The following is a 12,046-nucleotide window of genomic DNA, read 5'->3' on the forward strand; positions in this document are numbered from 1 at the left end:
TATTCTCTCTTCTTCTCCCCTTCACCTTGAACGAATTTTTCAGCCTCCATACTCCCAAAATCGGCCATCACAAGCAACCATACAATTATTCATCATCTCACAAAATAAATTGCATAAACGGATTCTCCATTTCGCGATCTACAAGCTTCATCTTCTTGTTTCTTGATTAGGGTATAATCACAAACCCTAGCTTTTTCATTTTAATTTATTTTTACTTATTTTGATCTTATATTGATGCTATAGTACTTGTATGTTGCTGTGTTGTTGTTGTTATGCGTAGAAATACTCGATTTCGTATGTTTTCGGTTGATCAAAAAGCGGACAGCAGCTTTATTGTTAAAATCAGTACACTTAACAGACGTTTTTGGTTAAATAAAGTGATTAGATGAGTTCCTCTCATCAAGACAATAATTTTAGGCTTTGGATTCATGTTGTTTTGAGTTTCGGATCAAAAGTTATGCCCGATTTAGGGTTTTGATAAAATTAAAATGTAAAAACGTGTATGGTCAGTTGGGGTCAGACTTTGTGACCATCTTTGGAGTCTCTAGGGTGTACCATTGGGATAGGATTGATGATTGGACGAACATTCATGTTCGGTTCATCGAAATTCGAGCCACGGATCACCCGGAATGGCTAAAACAAGTTTTAAATCGGATTAATGAAAATATTTGGTTCATGGCTGTAGGTCACAACTTGGTGGCTGTTCTTGGGGTGTTCTTGAGCACACTAAGGTGTCGGGTGGGTTGGTTAGGCGAAGATATATATAAGACTCGCCGAAAACTGATTCCCGGGGCTCAAGTTATGACCCGATGAACTTTTAATTAAAACTTATGGTTATTAAATAAGACTTATGATAAAAATAATAATTTTCATTATTAATAAGTTACCTATGATATAAAAAGTAATTATTTAATTTAAGATTTATGATATACATATTTATTATATCATTTACTAATTACATTTTTGATTAACGAAACTTTTAATTAAACTTATGATTAATAATACTTTTATTATTAATGAAAAATACTTATGATAAGTATTAAACTTATATTATGAGATTATTATAATAAGACTTATAATAAGGATTAAATAATTATTTAATTATTATAAAGCTTAGTTATTATTTAATTATACTTTAATTATTAAATACTTATGACTTTTGTTGACTTTCTAATTAAGGAAACTTTCCAAACTTATAAACTTTCCAAAAATAGCAACTTTCTAAATATGGAAACTTTCTAAAAATAGAAACTTTCCTAAAATAGAAACTTTCCTAAAATAGAAACTTTCCTAAAATAGAAACTTTCCAAAAATAGAAACTTTCTAAAAATAGAAAGTACGTGTTATACGCTGTCCTGATCAAACCGAAGCATACTGAGTGTTGTTCTATGTTTACTTGCAACAAGTACTATAGCTATCATACTAAGACTTGACCTAAGTTAGTTATTTATATCGACCTGCTTTATTTATAGGTCGGCGTTGTGATCATTCTTGATCACTTACTTCGTTTGTTGTTCGCTTTTTGTGTGGTTACTTCATTTGCTTTAAGGTGAGTTATAGTCCCATTTTTCTATTTTAAAATCTGTTGGGATGAGAATACATGCAATTTATTTTACATATTGGACACAAGTGGAATTTGGTTTAAATTATTCATTGTGAGTCGAACGAAAATATTCCCTAATCTGGTAATTTTAATCACTGGTTTCTACTGGTGAACACGAATCCTATGGATAGATCTATCGGGCCTGACAGCCCCATTTCGTGCTAGTCGCGCTAGCATTTACCGACGAAATATATTAGTACTTCGTATTTTGGAAGATACACCTGTTCAGTGTATATTTTTATATTGATTTTGTTAAGGGTATGGAGTTGTTAAGTGATTACCAGGTAGCTCACGGGTTAATGGAATAATGTTTTATATGTTTTCGAGCATATAATTTTTGTGGTCCAAAATGAGTCTTTATGTTTTCAAACATAAATTTTTATGGTTTAAATTAAATATTGTTTGAAATGATAAACCTATAATTCACTCAACATTTTTGTTGACAGTTTACTCGCATGTTTTATTCTCAGGTTCATGATTGATTGCTTCTGCTGTGTTAGAGAGTCGCATTGCATGTTGGCAGATTTTTGTTAAACATTAACTTGCATTCTGTTTTGTTACATTAAAACCTTGGGTGTTTGTTGACCCTGTTTTGGTCAACTTTTGGTTAAATTATATGTATGGTTTTTCTAAACTTACGTATTTTGGTAGGTTTCATTTATAGGAAACCATTTTCAAATAAAGAATGCAATGTTATTTATCAAATTCATTTAGAGTTATGATCAAGCTGTGGGACCAAGATAACGATGGTCGTCAAGTGTACTTTGACGGGTCGTTATAGTTGGTATCAGAGCTCTGGTTGTAGAGAATTAGGCTGCATTGATGTCGTTACCCGAGTCAATAGGGTGCATTAGTGAGTCTAGTCTACAGCCCGACCGATAGCGTATTATTATATGTGGTTATTTGTATTCTATAAGTAGGTATATTGTTACCATACATACATCTCTTCTATCTTCTGATTTCGGGAGGAACTCCCATTCCAATTAAATGCATTCTCCAACTCTTATGAGAGTTTATCTTTTATAGGAACACCTCGGTTAGTGAAACCGAGGGATGTCATTCTTGACTTCTGGAATTCTCGACATTTCCATGTCATCTATTATGGTTATGTATATAACGTTTGAGTTATAGTACGTGAGATGTCATTCTTGACTTCTAAAGGCTCGGCATTTCAATGTCAGCTATTATGTTTAGGTATATAACATTCTTGTAACATTACGTGCCTTTGTGCCGTTGTGCCTTTGTGCTTTAGGTTGCGAACCGGAAACGTCATTCTTGACATTTAAAGATTCTTGATACTTCAAAGACATTTTTATGTCATCGTTACTCTTATTCATTACTTTTGATGTTTTTGTCTCTTTGTGCTATCCTTAGCACACTGTTTAAGAAATCGTTCTAAAGAAAATTGTATTGAAATTAAAGGTTGACCACGTGTCCTGACCTTATGTAGTGCTATTGGAATGGAACTATGAATTAATGAAATATAATGGCGTCTGGCCAACGGGATTATATTACGTTAATTCATATAGAAATTCCAATATTGTGATATGAGGAATAGAAAGCGAGTCAAAGAAAATTTTACACCACTCATTCAGAAATTCCCATGTTACTACATGAGTAAGGGAAATACTCCTCTTCTTATTTATTGATATACGAGAAACTCGTTTTAACCAAACTACCTATCTCATGCTTTATCCTTCATACCTCACTTGTTTGCAACTGCTTCGCACGTGAACAGTTTTGGCCCAAGGACTTATGTCCTGATAATAGTCAAAACAACATTTAACTGATTAGTTTTCATGACCTCGTAACATTTGTTGGTCAAATGTCGCACGACGATTCAAGTTCTTCACTCGATCTTCTACGATCTTACTTCAACTCGTAACCTCTAAAATACGAATACCCTGCTTATCATCAGAATTTTTACACATTGGTTATTTGTGCGGTCCTCACGAGATTTATGGACGAATAAATGTAATAAAATTTTCTGTCACTTATGCAATTTATAAAATCATATATGTATGTATAAAATCAAATAAATAAATTTATTTTTGCCTATTTTGGTTAGTACATACTAAATTATACCTTCAAATTATTTTAAAACCACTCCTTTATTGAGTTGTTTAATTAAGTCAAATTGTTTTATGTAAAATGGTACACGTTGTACATACTTCTAAATTTACTAAGAACTTCGTTTCGTTTATGTTGTCACATCAAACGTTTAAAGCTTTTTCAAAACTTCATTGATTAATTATATTAAAATTTTTGCAATTACTCTACAATGTGTTTGGGTCACAGTTCTTCTCGTCCTGTGTATAGGACAAAACTTACTATTAAGTTCATTGATAAAAACTCTTACGCCACTTTGGATGGCGGTTTTATAAAATTTGTTGGGAAGTCTTTGCGCTCATAAAATTTTCATTCTTTGGTTAGACCTGGCCGAAACGCGGACCGATAAATCAATTTTCCGAGGTACACTTGGTGGTCACCCTATTGTAGAGAAGGCAAAAGGTGGGTTTCTACCCCAACTGTTGTTATAGTGGGTATCATGGGTATATATTACACTAGACCGTTTGAGGAGTTTCTACTCTCAATATTCGCGGTTAACCGCAACACCCTCGTAAACATCAATCCTAGGATTCAATACTTTGAGGTGCACGAAATTATTTTTGGAGATTCATCTCACCTGGAGTCAGCCATTCCTTATAACCCATGATTCGCGTTCTTTTCATCCGCACATAAATTTAAGAATATGGATGATTCCTAGATTGCCTCGCTCATTGTGCAAAGAAGTTCACTCTCGTTGAAAGATCACACCTTTCGTACATCTTCCTTTCGAAAATGTAATGAAAATTTACTTTGAAGTCCATGATCCTCGTTTTCTCCTTTGAGAGAATTGCCTTAAATATCTATGTCACTGATGTGACTACTCCATATATTTCTTCCTTCATTGTTGCAACTATATTTCATTCGTCCCAGTTCGTCCCCTTGGGGAGATCCTGTTTTGTTTGTTAAGAAGAAAGATGGTTCGTTCCGATTATGTATTGATTATCGCGAGTTGAACAAGCTTACTGTTAAGAATCGTTACCCTCTTTCAAGAATTGATGATCTGTTCGATCAGCTCCATGGTTCATCCGTTTATTCTAAGATCGATCTACGTTCTGGTTATCACCAATTGCGTGTTAAAGAAGTTGATATTCCGAAAACCGCTTTCCGAACCCGTTATGGTCATTACGAATTTCTGGTTATGCCGTTCGGATTGACTAACCCACCTGCAGTGTTCATGGACCTCATGAACCGTGTGTGTAGTCCCTATCTGGACAAGTTCGTTATCGTTTTCATCGATGATATTCTTATCTATTTCAAGAGTGATCAAGAGCACGAAGAGCATTTGAAATTGGTGCTTGATTTGTTAAGAAAAGAAGAGCTGTATGCTAAATTTTCCAAGTGTGTGTTCTAGTTAAGAGAAGTTCAATTCCTTGGGCACGTTGTAAGTAAACAGGTAATTCAAGTTGATCCTGCCAAGATTGAGGCAATTGAAAAGTGGGAAACTCCGAAGACTCCTACTCAGATTCGTCAGTTCCTAGGTTTGGCAGGCTATTATAGAAGGTTCATTCAAGATTTTTCACGAGTAGCAAAACCTCTTACTGCTTTAACGCATAAGGGGAAGAAGTACGAGTGGAAGAGTGAACAAGAGTTTGCTTTCCAAACTCTGAAGAAGAAGTTAACTTCCGCTCCGATATTATCACTACCTGAGGGTAATGATGATTTTGTTGTCTATTGTGATGCTTCACGTTAAGGCTTTGGTTGTGTTTTGATGCAGCGAAAGAAAGTCATTGCTTACGCATCACGTCAGTTGAAGATTCATGAACAAAATTACACGACCCATGATTTAGAATTGGGAGTTGTTGTATTCGCACTTAAAATTTGGAGACATTACTTATATGGGGTCAAAAGTACAGTGTACACTGATCACAAAAGTCTTCAACACATCCTTGATCAAAAACAGTTGAATATGAGACGGCGAAGATAGGTTGAGTTGTTGAACGATTATGATTGTGAACTCCTTTATCATCCCGGAAGAGCCAACGTTGTGGCTGATGCTTTGAGCCGAAAGGAGAGAGTTGAACCTCATAGGTTTAGAGCCTTGAACATGACTATTCGAACTAACCTCGCAAGGCAGATTCTTGCGGCACAACAAGAAGCCTTGAAGGAGGAGAATGTTGTGAACGAAAAGATGAGAGGCTTGAGTAAACAGTTAAAAGTACGAGCAGATGGTACTAGGTATTTTGCGGGATGTCTTTGGGTTCCGAAATTTGGTGATTTGCGACAACTTGTTTTAGATGAAGCTCATAAGTCTAGGTACTCTATTCACCCTGGTTCAGGGAAGATGTATCATGATCTTAAGGAGCTATATTGGTGGCCTAACTTGAAAGCTGATGTGGCTACTTATGTGGCTAAGTGTTTGACTTGTGCTAAAGTTAAAGCTGAACATCAACAATCGTCTGAACTTTTGGTGCAACCTGAGATTCCCGAGTGGAAGTGGGAAGGTATTACGATGGATTTTATTACGAAGTTACCGAGAGTTGTGGGTGGTTATGATACCATTTAGGTGATTGTTGATCGACTCACAAAGTCAACACATTTCTTGCCGATTAAGGAAACTGATTCGATGGAGAAGCTTACTCGTTTGTATTTGAGGGAAATTTTTTCAAGACATGGTGTTCCTGTATCTATCATTTTAGACCGAGACAGTCGATTTACATCAAGGTTTTGGCAATCTCTACAGGAAGCTTTGGGAACAAAGTTGGATATGAGCACTACTTATCATCCACAGACAGATGGTCAGAGTGAAAGGACCATTCAAACGTTAGAAGACATGTTACGAGCGTGCGTTATTCATTTTTGTAATGGGTGGGATAGATATTTGCCACTAGCTGAGTTTTCTTATAATAACAGCTATCATGCAAGTATTAAAGCCGCACCGTTTGAAGCTCTGTATGGTAGAAAGTGTAGGTCTCCTATCTGTTGGAATGAGGTTGGGGATGCTCAACTCACAGGCCCAGAGATTATTCATGAGACTACCGAGAAGATCGTACAGATTAAAGAAAGGTTGAAAACTGCCAGGAGCCGGCAAAAGAGTTATGCCGATGTTCGAAGAAAAGATTTAGAATTTCAGGTCGGTGACCGTGTTATGTTGAAGGTATCACCAGGGAAAGGTATGGTATGATTTGGTAAGAGGGGAAAGTTGAATCCTCGCTTTGTTGGACCGTTTGAGATTACTGAGAGAGTTGGACCCGTGGCTTATCGTTTGAAATTGCCACAAGAACTCAGCGCCGTTCATGACGTTTTTCATGTGTCGAATTTGAAGAAGTGTTTGGCCGAGGCCGATGAAACCATTCCTCTTGATGAACTTCATGTTGATAAACAACTCCATTTTGTTGAGGAGCCTGTTGAAATTATGGATCGAGAAGTTAAGACGCTCAAGCAGAGTAAAATTCCTATCGTCCGAGTTAGATTGAATGCAAGGCGCGGACCCGAGTTCACTTGGGAACGTGAAGATCAGATGAAGCAGAAGTACCCGCATTTGTTCTCAGATGGCGAGTCAACCCATGCACCTGCTTAAATTTCGGGACGAAATTTCCGTAACGGGAAGGTACTGTCACGACCCTACTTTTTCCGTTATCTTTTACCGTTTGTTATTTAACGTCCGTTAATTGTTATCCGTGCCCCGTCATTTCTATGACTTATATTATTATTTTTGTAATAATATATTATTTATTATGTGTTATATGAATAATTGTATTCGTATTTAATATTGTACGTTTCTACGTGTCGTGGATTTCTATCCGGCGAATCATTTCGGTTTTCAAACCAACGGTTAGACTTTTGGGATTTTTGAATCCAAATTATTTTAATTATGATATTTTTATATCATATGATTATATAAAGTATTTATATATTTTATTTTTCGCGAGTGCGTGATTCCTCCGAAGATTTAATCGCGTAACGGCGTTTTCACGTTTCGGGCTTCGTTCGGGCATTCGGGCCACGAGCTATTGAACATTATACCATGTTGGGCTAAAGAGAGGCCCACCCTCTCATATTTTCGGCCAAACACCCCCCTTATCCCATTCCTTTCATGTTTTACACATATACTTGGAAAATATGCTTCATTTCCTCATTTATCATTTTATTTTCTAAACCTAATATTCTCTCTTCTTCTCCCCTTCACCTTGAACGAATTTTTCAGCCTCCATACTCCCAAAATCGGCCATCACAAGCAACCATACAATTATTCATCATCTCACAAAATAAATTGCATAAACGGATTCTCCATTTCGCGATCTACAAGCTTCATCTTCTTGTTTCTTGATTAGGGTATAATCACAAACCCTAGCTTTTTCATTTTAATTTATTTTTACTTATTTTGATCTTATATTGATGCTATAGTACTTGTATGTTGTTGTGTTGTTGTTGTTATGCGTAGAAATACTCGATTTCGTATGTTTTCGGTTGATCAAAAAGCGGACAGCAGCTTTATTGTTAAAATCAGTACACTTAACAGATGTTTTTGGTTAAATAAAGTGATTATATGAGTTCCTCTCATCAAGACAATAATTTTAGGCTTTGGATTCATGTTGTTTTGAGTTTCGGATCAAAAGTTATGCCCGATTTAGGGTTTTGATGAAATTAAAATGTAAAAACGTGTATGGTCAGTTGGGGTCCGACTTTGTGACCATCTTTGGAGTCTCTAGGGTGTACCATTGGGATAAAATTGATGATTGGACGAACATTCATGTTCGGGTCATCGAAATTCGAGCCACGGATCACCCGGAATGGCTAAAACAAGTTTTAAATCGAATTAATGAAAATATTTGGTTCATGGCTGTAGGTCACGACTTGGTGGCTGTTCTTGAGGTGTTCTTGAGCACACTAAGGTGTCGGGTGGGTTGGTTAGGCGAAGATATATATAAGACTCGCCGAAAACTGATTCCCGGGGCTCAAGTTATGACCCGATGAACTTTTAATTAAAACTTATGGTTATTAAATAAGACTTATGATAAAAATAATAATTTTCATTATTAATAAGTTACTTATGATATAAAAAGTAATTATTTAATTTAAGACTTATGATATACATATTTATTATATCATTTACTAATTACATTTTTGATTAACGAAACTTTTAATTAAACTTATGATTAATAATACTTTTATTATTAATGAAAAATACTTATGATAAGTATTAAACTTATATTATGAGATTATTATAATAAGACTTATAATAAGGATTAATTAATTATTTAATTATTATAAGGCTTAGTTATTATTTAATTATACTTTAATTATTAAATACTTATGATTTAATAATTATAATTAGAAACTTATGATATGATTAATAATTCATTATTAATTAATAATACTATGGATATGATTAAAATTTATTATTAATTAATAATACTTATATTATGACTAATATTTAATTACTTAATTAAATACTTATGTTATATTAATTATATCATTTAAACTTATGTTAACTTTAATAATTCATTTTAATTTAATTAAACTTATGTTATGACATAATTATTCATATATGACTTTAAATAACATTATAACTTATATTATAAATATAATCTACATTTTAATTTCAATGTTGACTAAGTTTGACCAAGGTTGACTTTTGAGTTGACTTTCGGTTGACTTTGACTTTCAGTTGATTTTTGTTGACTTTCTAATTAAGGAAACTTTCCTAACTTATAAACTTTCCAAAAATAGCAACTTTCTAAATATGGAAACTTACTAAAAATAGAAACTTTCCTAAAATAGAAACTTTCCTAAAATAGAAACTTTCTTAAAATAGAAACTTTCCTAAAATAGAAACTTTCCAAAAATAGAAACTTTCTAAAAATAGAAAGTACGTGTTATACGCTTTCCTGATCAAACCGAAGCATACTGAGTGTTGTTCTATGTTTACTTGCAACAAGTACTATAGCTATCATACTAAGACTTGACCTAAGTTAGTTATTTATATCGACCTGCTTTATTTATAGGTCGGCGTTGTGATCATTCTTGATCACTTTACTTCGTTTGCTGTTCGCTTTTTGTGTGGTTACTTCATTTGCTTTAAGGTGAGTTATAGTCCCATTTTTCTATTTTAAAATCTGTTGGGATGAGAATACATGGAATTTATTTTACATATTGGACACAAGTGGAATTTGGTTTAAATTATTCATTGTGAGTCGAACGAAAATATTCCCTAATCTGGTAATATTAATCACTGGTTTCTACTGGTGAACGCGAATCCTATGGATAGATCTATCGGGCCTGACAGCCCCATTTCGTGCTAGTCGCGCTAGCATTTACAGACGGAATGTATTAGTACTTCGTATTTTGGAAGATACACCTGTTCAGTGTATATTTTTATATTGATTTTGTTAAGGGTATGGAGTTGTTAAGTGATTACCAGGTGGCTCACGGGTTAATGGAATAATGTTTTATATGTTTTCGAGCATATAATTTTTGTGGTCCAAAATGAGTCTTTATGTTTTCAAACATAAATTTTTATGGTTTAAATTAAATATTGTTTGAAATGATAAACCTATAATTCACTCAACATTTTTGTTGACAGTTTACTCGCATGTTTTATTCTCAGGTTCATGATTGATTGCTTCCGCTGTGTTAGAGAGTCGCATTGCATGTTGGCAGATTTTTGTTAAACATTAACTTGCATTCTGTTTTGTTACATTAAAATCTTGGGTGTTTGTTGACCCTGTTTTGGTCAACTTTTGGTTAAATTATATGTATGGTTTTTCTAAACTTACGTATTTTGGTAGGTTTCCTTTATAGGAAACCATTTTCAAATAAAGAATGCAATGTTATTTATCAAATTCATTTAGAGTTATGATCAAGCTGTGGGACCAAGATAACGATGGTCGTCAAGTGTACTTTGACGGGTCGTTATATCGGGTGATGTGGATAAAACAATTCGATTTCGAGAAGAGTACGAGTGAGGCTATCATAAAAGAATGAAATGAGTAAATGCAGGTTCGTCTTAACCGGTGACGTAGTCACAGTTGATTTCCGGAATTCAAGGATTTTAGAGGAAATCTTCGTAATAAGATTTGGTTCTTCGGTAATTAAGGAAATTAGGATCTTCTTTGGTTAAATGCAATAATCTATTTCGATTGCTCTGTCGGATATTTTACTATAAATCCACTCCCTTCGTTTTCTTATTTCCACAGCTCACACCTTCGATTCTTTCTCCCTCAATTCATATTTTATAGCATTCGTCAATATGCTTCATCCAGTTCTGATTCTTGATATACTCCTAACTTTCATATCTGTCATTCTCCTTTTTCATCTACCACCGGAGGAATTTATTTACTTTTACTATTACCTTGGGGTTATAGTGTTTTTAATTCTCCCGTGTCTTTACGTTGCAATACGAATTGATATACACGGTTTGTAATTTATGTGTTGCCGTCGGGCTTTATATCTTTCCTTATATTTCGGAGTCCCTGTTTCTGTCTTTCTAAAATCATTGACATCCACAGTTAATGCCCTCTTCCATTTGCTGCAATTTATACTCCCATTTCTGTTTCGGAGCTTCATGCATTTGTTTTCTCTGCTTGCCATTAAGCATAGCAAGTACTGGTCCAGAATTCGTAGGTATGTAATTTCGAATGAACCTATTAATATTCTTAAGCAGAAATGATTTGTAATAGTACGATTTAGTTAGCAACTGTTGGAATCACGGAAAAGATAGAACTATCAAGAAAATATGTTCTTGAGATGTTTAGAGGTTAAATAGAATGAAAGAATCGTGTAACATGGCACATGATGACGGTACTGTGAATCATCACGTTCCATTAGAAACTCAGCATGACTTACTGTAATATAACCACGTTGATCAGGCGTCATTATATTATACTAACTCATGCATCAATTTCCAACACTACTAAAAAAAACATTCATAATTTAACTCGAATTTTTCAGAAATTTAGAAACTAACAGTTTCTTTTATGATGTAACACAGATAGCGCGGAGAGGTAATTATTATCGAGCCAGAATGGTTATGCAGATTTTCTTCAGAAATATTGAGGATATTTATAATGAACGATACAATGATATCTTAAGATTTTAGAATCAAAGTGTGATGAAGAAATTCATTCATAATGATTTAGAGCAATTAAGGAGTAAGGTATTCGCTAAAGATTTCATCAGAAACAGAATCATCTGGATTCTTTGAAGGCAGGTTTAGTCTTTGTGATTTGTCCACAGTTTCCTTCATAGTTTGCTCAATCCGTTTTTCAGTACCAATTTTTTTTTTTCTTTTTCTGAGCTTTTTCAGTATGTCATTCTTTATTATCAAACTTTTGACTGTTAAAGCCGTCTTCAGTTTTCGCTGCTTCATCAACTTTTTTGAAATTCAAAGATCTG

The sequence above is a fragment of the Rutidosis leptorrhynchoides genome, chromosome 1, assembly GCF_046630445.1.
Source record: "Rutidosis leptorrhynchoides isolate AG116_Rl617_1_P2 chromosome 1, CSIRO_AGI_Rlap_v1, whole genome shotgun sequence".
In the NCBI taxonomy this organism is placed as follows: domain Eukaryota; kingdom Viridiplantae; phylum Streptophyta; class Magnoliopsida; order Asterales; family Asteraceae; genus Rutidosis; species Rutidosis leptorrhynchoides.